The following is a 9,522-nucleotide window of genomic DNA, read 5'->3' as shown; positions in this document are numbered from 1 at the left end:
CTTCTAGGTCTTTTGCCTTTTGCATCTAGGATTATGCCAATTGGGAAAGTGTTCTCTAGAAGATTATATCTTGCAATTTCTGGTTTAAAATCCCCATTTTCTCATATTAAAATTACACATGATATGAGGGAAGATCTACTAGTAGTTTGGCTGCAATTTCTTACACATTTTAATGGTAGGGCTATGTGGCAGGAAGAATTTATTTTGGACAAAGACTTTTTTCTATTCACTGATGTCGCTGGGTCTTTTGGTTTTGCTGCAGTCTGGCAATCCCATTGGTGTGGAGAACGTTGGAGTCCCAGCTGGCATGGCAAAGGTTGTTTGAAAAACATAGTCCTCTTAGAATTATTCCCAATTCTTGTGGCCCTGGAAATTTGGAGTCCTTATTTTAAAAATAAGCGGATATTGGTCAGAACTGATAATAAGGGAGTTATGTATGCCATTAATTACTTAACATCCAAGTCTCCACCGATCATTGTCCTCTTGCGCCTTATGATCTTCAAATGTCTAAATTTTAGTATTTGGTTGAAAGCAATTCATGTGGCTGGAAAGGACAATGACTTGGCGGATTCGTTATCTCGCCTATAGATGGATCGCTTCTTCCAGCTGTTTCCAGATGCAGACCAAGTGGGAATGCTGTGTCTACCCAATTTTTGGGACCTTGTTTAAAGCCCCTATCTGAGTGTATTAGGAATTCCGTGGCACCTTCGACCTGGGCTGGATATAAATCGGCCTGGTTAATATGGTTTTCCTTTTTGAATTCTATCCAAGAACCTTTGGATTCTTTTTCTGAAGGTTTAATGTTGCTCATTTTGAATTTTTTATTTACTTAGCAATATTCATGGTCATACGTACAGTAGAGTACGGGAGTTGAATTTTTTCTTAAGCTTAATAATTTACCTTCATGTAATTTTTTTTTTTTTAAACGGAGCCACGTAAACCTATTACTCCAAATGTTTTGGGTAAACTTTGTTCAGTTACTGATTGGGTTTGTTTTTCTTCATTTGAGTCAGTGCTCTTTCAAGCGGTATTTTCCGTCACATTTTTTGCTGCACTTAGAGTTTCTAATGCCGTGTACACACGATCAAACAAGGGGGGGGAAAAGTCCGGCAAACTCAAGTCCGCCAAACAATCCCCCCGTGTGTAGCCTCCGGCATACTTTTTTGACCCGAAAGTACGGCGGACTTAGAATGTAGTTTTGCACTCCAATCTTCCCGCCGGACTCGCATTTCGGCGGACAATCCGGCCGTGTGTATGCCAGTCCGCCGTACTTTTGAAATGAACGGACTTTTCCCGCCCGGAGAAAAGTCCGCTCATTTCGAGCGGGTCTCCAGGTAGCCGGGGCCCGCAAAGGAGACGTCGCTGGCCCCGCCACCTGGTATGGACTTAAAGGGGAACCCCAACGCCGAAAAAAATCGGGGTGGGGTCCCCCCCAAAGTCCACAACAGACCCTTGTCCGTGCACGCTACCCGGCCGGCCAGGAAAGGAGGGGCGACCGAGCGCCCCCCCTCCTGAGCCGTACCAGGCCGCGTGCCCTCAACATGGGGGGTGCCTTGGGGAAGGGGGGCAGCGCGGCCCCCCCACCCCAAAGCACCTTGTCCCCATGTTGATGAGGACAAGGGCCTCTTCCCGACAACCCTGGCCGTTGGTTGTCGGGGTCTGCGGGCGGGGGGCTTATCGGAATCCGGGAGCCCCCTTCAATAAGGGGGCCCCCGGATACCGGCCTCCCACCCTATGTGAATGAGTATGGGGTACAATGTACCCCTACCCATTCACCTGTAAAATAAAGTACAAAAAAAACACAACACACAAGATAAAATAATTTATTGCACAGCTCCGGGGGTCTTCCGTGTTCGGGGGTCTTCTCGCCGGACTCCTCCGCTATCTTCTTGTAGCTCTTTTACTAGCGGAGGAGTCCGGCTTTCTTCCTCACCGCCGCCCTCTTCTTCCGACTTAGGGAGTCTTGTTCCCCCTCTTCGGTTCTTCTGTCGCCGCCGCCGCCGCCTTCCGTTCTTCTTCTTCTTCTTCTTCTTCTTCTTCTTCTTCTTCTTCTTCTTCTTCTCCTGGAGATGTTGACTCGACGCTCTCTCCGGCCGCAATGCCAGGGACGTGCTGCGCTGCGACTTATATAGGGACAAGGGGCGGTATCGCATGGGTTGGTCACATGGGTTGATGTCACATGGCGACAGTCCCAGCATCCTCCGGGACTGTGACATCGTAAGGGGGCGGGGTCACCATGTGACACCAACCCATGTGACATCAACCCATGTGACACCGCCCCTTGTCCCTATATAAGTCGCAGCACAGCGTGTCCCTGGCATTGCGGCCGGAGAGAAAGTCAAGTCAACATCTCCAGGAGAAGAAGAAGAACGGAAGGCAGCGGCGACAGAAGAAGGGGGCTCCCGGATTCCGATAAGCCCCTCGCCCGCAGACCTCGACAACCAATGGCCAGGGTTGTCGGGAAGAGGCCCCTGTCCTCATCAACATGGGGACAAGGTGCTTTGGGGTGGGGGGGCCGCGTGGCCCCCTTCCCCAAGGCACCCCCCATGTTGAGGGCACGCAGCCTGGTACGGCTCAGGAGGGGGGGGGGCGCTCGCTCGCCCCTCCTTTCCTGGCCGGCCGGGTAGCGTGCTCGGACAAGGGTCTGTTGTGGACTTGGGGGGACCCCCACGCCGATTTTTTTCGGCGTTGGGGTTCCCCTTTAAGTCCATACCAGGTGGCGGGGCCAGCGACGTCTCCTTTGCGGGCCCCGCCTACCTGGAGACGCGCTCGAAATGAGCGGACTTTCCTCCGCGTGCGTGGGCGAGTCCGTTCAGTAGGGCCGATAGTACGGCGGACTTAGTACGCCGTATTAGTCCACTGAAAAAGTGCCGTTTGTGGGCAAGTAGCCCGTTCGGAAAGTCCGATGGACAGTCTGGCGGGAAGTCCGCCAGACTAAGTACGTCGGATAGACGGCTCTAAGTACGTCGGACAGACGGCTACGTGTGTACGCGGCTTTAGTGTCACATGATCTGTCATTACTAGGGATGAGCCGAACACCCCCCGGTTCGGTTCGCACCAGAACTTGCGAACGACCCCCGCGTTCGGTACGAACGTTAGAACCCCATTGAAGTCTATGGGACTCGAACGTTCGAATTGGAAAGTGCTAATTTTAACGGCTAATATGCAAGATAGTGTCCTAAAAAGGGTTTGGGGACCTGCCTCCTGCCTCAAGGGACATGGGTCACTGCAAAAAAAAGTTTGAAAAACTGCCGTTTTGGCGGGAGCACTGATTTTAATGACGATTAAAGTGAAAAAAAAAAAGTGAAATATTCCTTTAAATATGGTGCCTGGGGGGTGTCTGTAGTATGCCTGTGAAGTGCCACGTGTTTCCCGTGTTTAGAACAGTCCCTGCACACAATGACATTAAACGGAAATAACACCATTTAAAACTGCTTGCGGTTTTAATGTTATATCTGGTTCCTGCAATATGGTTGAAAATCATTGAGAAACATGGCATGGGTAGCCCTCCCTGCCCATTACCAGCCTATTTGGGTCTTGTACGCATATTAAGGGGAACCCCGTACCCATATTAAAAAAAGGAAATGCGTGTGGCCCCCAGGCCCTATATACTCAGAACAGCAGTATACAGGCGGTGCAAACAAGACAGGGACTGTGTAGGTTTGTTGTGTTAAGTTGAATCTGTTTGTCATTTTCAACCGGTACATTTTTAAAGTGTAGCTCCAGTCAAAAAAACTATCTTTAAGCTTTTTGGAAAACATAGGGAAGGGTTATCACCCCTGTATAATTTGTTTTGTCGTCCATCTTTTTTCATCTCACTTGCTGCTGTCTCCTTGCGTTTGCAAGTAGGAGATGTTTGTAAGTTGGATGTTTGAAAGTAGGGGCCTGCCCTATATTATAGCGGTATGTACTGGGTACAGAGCACGCAGACAGCACGCACTATCTCCTAACACTACTGACTGCAAGCTCTATTATTAACCACTTGTTAGCCCAATGTTTGCATAAAGTGAAAGATGAAGTTATGCTGAGTAAATAGATATCAAACATGTCACTCTTCAAAATTGCACATGCCCGTGGAATGGCGCCAAACGTCGCTACTTAAAAAATCCCCATAGGCGACGCTTTAATTTTTTTTTTACTGGTTACATGTTTTGAGTTGCAGAGGAGGTCTAGGACTAGAATTATTGCTCTCGCTCTAACATTCTCGGCGATACCTCACATGTGTGGCACATGCGAGCACATGGGGACATGGGCGCTTTAATTTTTATTTTATTTTTTTATTGTTCATTTTACTTTATTTATTTTAGTTATTTCAGGGTATTTCAGGGTATTTCAGGGTATCACCGAGTATGGCTGGGTATCTCTGAGTATGGCTGGGTATGGCAATTTATGGCAGGGTATTACAGAGTATTGGCGGGGTATTGGCGGGGTACTACAGAGTAATAGCAGGGTACTGCAGAGTATTGGGGGGTACTACAGAGTAATGGCAGGGTACTGCAGAGTATTGGGGGTACTGCAGAGTAATGGCGGGTACTGCAGAGTAATGGCGGGTACTGCAGAGTATTGGGGGGTACTGCAGAGTAATGGGGGTTACTGCAGAGTAATGGGGGGTACTGCAGAGTAATGGCAGGGTACTGCACTGCAGAGTAATGGCAGGGTACTGCAGAGTATTGGGGGTACTGCGGAGTAATGGCGGGTACTGCAGAGTAATGGCGGGTACTGCAGAGTATTGGGGGGTACTGCAGAGTAATGGGGGTTACTGCAGAGTAATGGGGGGTACTGCAGAGTAATGGCAGGGTACTGCACTGCAGAGTAATGGCGGGGTACTGCAGAGTAATGGCAGGGTACTGCAGAGTATGCACTGGTATTGCAGAGTATTGGCAGGGAATTGAGGGGTTAAATTCGGTGAGCAGCGATGTGGGCACTGCAGATGCAGCCCACATCGCTGCTGACACCGATCTCTTTCCCCTCCGCTGTACCGATCGGTACAGAGAGGGGAGGGAGGAACAGGCGTCATAACATGACTCCGGTTTGTTTCCAAGTGATCACTCCGTCATTTGACGGAGCAATCACGTGGTAAACGGCCGCTATGAGCGGCCGTTTACCGTGATCCATGATGCGACCCGGCGGTCACGGATGCTCTCGAGTGCGCACACCTCGGGGCACGCGAGAGCAGAATTCTGGGAGGCCGTTAATTAACCGCCTCTCAGAGTTAAACAACCCCCCTGAAGCCGTTAATCGGCAATGGGCAGTTGTTAAGTGGTTAAAGCTAGATCACTAGCTATATAGGTGAGGTGAATATAGTGGTGTATACTGCAGTCAGGGCACAGACAACAACCACTACACAGCAGCAAGATAGGAAATCAGCCAAAAACGATTGGTGTGTACTGTGTTGAAGGTACACAGAACACCCACTGCTTCAGATGCTAAGTAACACACTACACGAGGCCGCCTCAAAGGCGGCCTTATATAGTGTGGGGCGTGCACTACACAGCCTGAGCTATGATTGGCCACAGGCAGGATGCCTGTGGCCAATCATGGCTCTCCTCGCTGCCGGCGCTGCGATTGGCCAAGCATGCGGGGTCACAGTGCATGCTTGGCCAATCATGGGGCAGCAATGCACTGCGCCACCGCAGTGCACTGTGGTCCGCGCGCGCGTCACTCGAATTTTGACGCGAACGGCCCAAACGTTCGGAATTCGCCGAACGGCCGAACAGCCGAACAGCCAATGTTCGAGTCGAACGTACGTTCGACTCGAACACGAAGCTCATCCCTAGTCATTACCTATACACACCTTTTTGAAAGGCCCCAGAGGATGCAACACCTAATCAAGAGGCACCACTAACCAAACAACTCCTAAAATGTATGGAGGAAGGTGCTCTGCTCTGATGAGAATAAAGTTGAACTTTTTGGCCATAAAATAAAATGCTATGTCTGGCACAAACTCAACATATCACATCACCCATGTAAATGTAAATAGACTTTAAAAACATTTTTTTAACTCTGAGGACTCATCAGAGACAGTGAGCTGGATTATCTTGTCACCATAAGGGGAACACAGTGAGGCTGGTGGGGGAACATTTCCGGATTTCTATCTGAGGACCAGAAATCCAAGTAAGCGCTGAATGATCTTCCTGAGTAAGCCCCTACACCAGTTTTAAAAATTTGTTTGGCGCAGGGTTCACCTTAACCATGGACCGAGCCTCTTTCTGAGATATGGTGTTTGCAAGTTAAATACAGATGTTTTTGCTATAAAATGAATTAGAACCCCCAAACATTATATATATTTTTTTCTAACACCCTAGAGTATAAAATGGTGGTTGTTACAATATTTTCTATCATACCATATTTGCGCAGCAGTCTTACAAGCGCACTTTTTTGGGAAAAAATACACTTTTTTTATTAAAAAATAAGACAACAGTAAAGTCAGCCCAAATATTTTTTATATTGTGAAAGATAATGTTATGCCGAGTAAATTGATACCATGCATGTCAGGCTTAAAAATTGCGCCTGCTCGTGGAATGGTGACAAACTTTTACCCTTAAAAATAGGCGATGTTTAAAAAATTCTACAGGTTGCATGTTTTGAGTTACAGAGGAGGTCTAGGGCTAGAATTATTACTGTCACTTTAGCAATCACGGCGATACCTCACATGTGTGGTTTGAACACCGTTTTCAAATGTGGGCGCTGCTCACGTATGTGTTCACTTCTGCATGTGAGCTCGGCGGGACGGGGCACGATTAAAATGTTTTTTTTTCACATTTATTTTATCTTTTATTTTTTATTTTTCCACTGTTCTTTTAAAAAAGAAAATGGTGTCACTTTTATTCCTATTTCAAGGAATGTAAACATCCTTTGTAATAGAAAAAAAAGCATGACAGGACCTCTTAAATATGAGATCTGGGGTCAAAAAGACCCCAGATCTCATATTTACATTAAAATTCAATAGTAAAAAATAAAAAATAAATAAATGTCTCTTTAAGAGCTATGGGCGTAAGTGATGTTTTGATGTCGCTTCCGCCCTGAAATGGTATGGAGACGGTGGGGGCCATCTTCCTGATACCTATACCGAGTTTATGGTAGCTAGCTGCTACCACAACAACGATTTCCCTCTTCAAAGTACCAATATATATCGACGGTGGGCGGTCCGTAAGTGGTTAAAATCCATACCAGACCTGAAGGATCCGGCAATACATAACAGCTGCAAGCAGTTTTAAATGCCATTTTTTCCTTTACAAATGTAATTTTTCTGCTCTCATTCATAGTATGGGGCGTAGGCTCAGCCCCCTGAACCATGATTAGATAAAAGCACCCTGCCTTTGGCCAATCATGTCTCTCACAGCAGAGCACGCTGTGTTTGGCCAAAGCATGCAGGTGAGGTGCAGTGCATTGACGGTCTCGCTGTTCATTATGGCACATTCCGCAGGCACTCAAATTTCCCGCAAATGCCCCATAATGTTCGGTATTCGCTGAACGGGCAAACACCCAATGTTTGAGTCAATATTATATACCGCTCAAACCGTGCGCTCATCCCTAATCACGATGCCAATGATCAACATGGGGACAAGGTGCTTTGGGGTGCCACTTTACAGGCAAACTAAGGGGTCCCTCCAGGCACTATTTTCAAAGTGGCGTATCTGTACCGTGTATAGAATCTGCTGCATCAAAACTGACATATAAAGAAAAAAAATGACATTTAAATTGCCGGAAATACAATACCATTGCCAGCAATAGAAAAATGTGGAAACAAATGTTGAGGGCATGTGGCCTGGGATGGTTCAGGAGGGCACTCACTCGTCTCCCCTTTCCTGACCTGCTGGGCTGCATGCTCGGATAAGGGTATGTTTTTTGGGTGGACCCCATGCTGTTTAAAAAAAAAATGGCATGGGGTTCCCCTTAAAATCCATACCAGACGCAAAGGGGCCTGGTATGTACTGGGGTTGGGGAACTACACGCAGGTTTTTTTTTGTATTGCCGAGTGCCGACAATAGTTTAGAGCTGCAAAGTACATTTAAAAGCATTTTTTTCTTTAAAAATGTCAGTTTTGCTTCAGCAGCTTCTATACAATGTACTAGGCAATGTACTAGTCACTATAATTAAAGGCAGTTTTCATTTTTATTGTTTCATATCATTAAAATCACTCCTCCTTAAAAAAAAATGTTTTTTTGTTTTAAATTTGCATTGATGCATGTCCCCCAGGGTAGTACCCAGGACCCCATACCCTCTTTATGGCCAATAACTTGCATATAAGCCTTCAAAATGGGGACTTCTGATTTTTTATGTTGGGGTCCTATAGACTTCATTGGGGTTTGCGGCACGGGGCCAAATTTTTTCCCTGTTTAGGAGTACTGGTGTGAACCAAACAGGGGGGGTGTTCTGCCCATCTCTAGTCTAGAAAAGCATTACTCTACTATATAGATAAATGTCTACAATAATGTCATCCTACTGCGGATAAATGTCTACAAGTGGCTGCATATGATTGGCACAAGTGGCTGCATTTGATGGGCACAAGTGGCTGAATTTGATGGGCACAGGTGGCTGCATTTGATGGGCACAGTGGCTGCGTTTCATGGGCACAATGGCTGCATATGATGGGCACAAGTGCCTGCAATTGATGGGCACAAGTGGCTGCATATAATGGGCACAAGTGGTTGCATTTGATGGGCACAGTGGCTGCATTTGATGGGCACAATGGCTGCATATAATGAGCACAAGTGGCTGCATATGATGGGCACACGTGGCTGCATTTGATGGGCACAAGTGACCACATATTATGGGCACAAGTTGCTGCATATGATGGGCACAGTGGCTGTGTTTGATGGGCACAATTGCTGCATATGATGGGCACAAGTAGCTGCATATGATGAGCACAAATGGCTGCATTTGATGGGCACAAGTGGCTGCATTTGGTGGGCAAAATGGCTGCGTTTGATGGGCACAAGTGGCTGCATATGATGGGCACACGTGGCTGCATATGATGAGCACAATTGCTGCATATGATGGACACAGTGGCTGCATTTGATGGGCATAGTGGCTGCATATGATGAGCACAGTGGCTGCATATGATGGGCACATGTGGCTGCATATGATGGGTACAATTGCTGCATATGATGGGCACAGTGGCTGCATATGATGGACACAAGTGGCTGCATTTGATGGGCACAAGTGTCTGCATTTGATGGGCACAGTAGCTGCATTTGATGGGCACACGTGGCTGCATATGATGAGCACAGAAGCTGCATATGATGGGCACAGTGGCTGCATATGATGGGGACACATGGCTGCATATGATGGGCACAATGGCTGCATATGATGGGCACAGTGGCTACATATGATGGGCACAGTGGCTGCATTTGATGGGTACAATGGCTGCAATTGATGGGCACAGTGGCTGCATTTGATGGGCACAGCGAGGCTGCAATTGATGCAGGGTATTTTTCAGTTTGTTTGCGGCCCCCCAAAAAATTGTGAGCACCAGCCACGATTGCCCCTACTGAAGATTAATGTGTAGAATAGTGTCAC

The sequence above is a fragment of the Lithobates pipiens genome, unplaced genomic scaffold, assembly GCF_037356315.1.
Source record: "Lithobates pipiens isolate NorthernLeopardFrog02 unplaced genomic scaffold, aLitPip1_a1.2 Scaffold_27, whole genome shotgun sequence".
Lineage (NCBI taxonomy): Eukaryota > Metazoa > Chordata > Amphibia > Anura > Ranidae > Lithobates > Lithobates pipiens.
The sequence above is the reverse complement of the archived record's forward strand: the minus strand, read 5'-3'. Positions refer to the sequence as shown.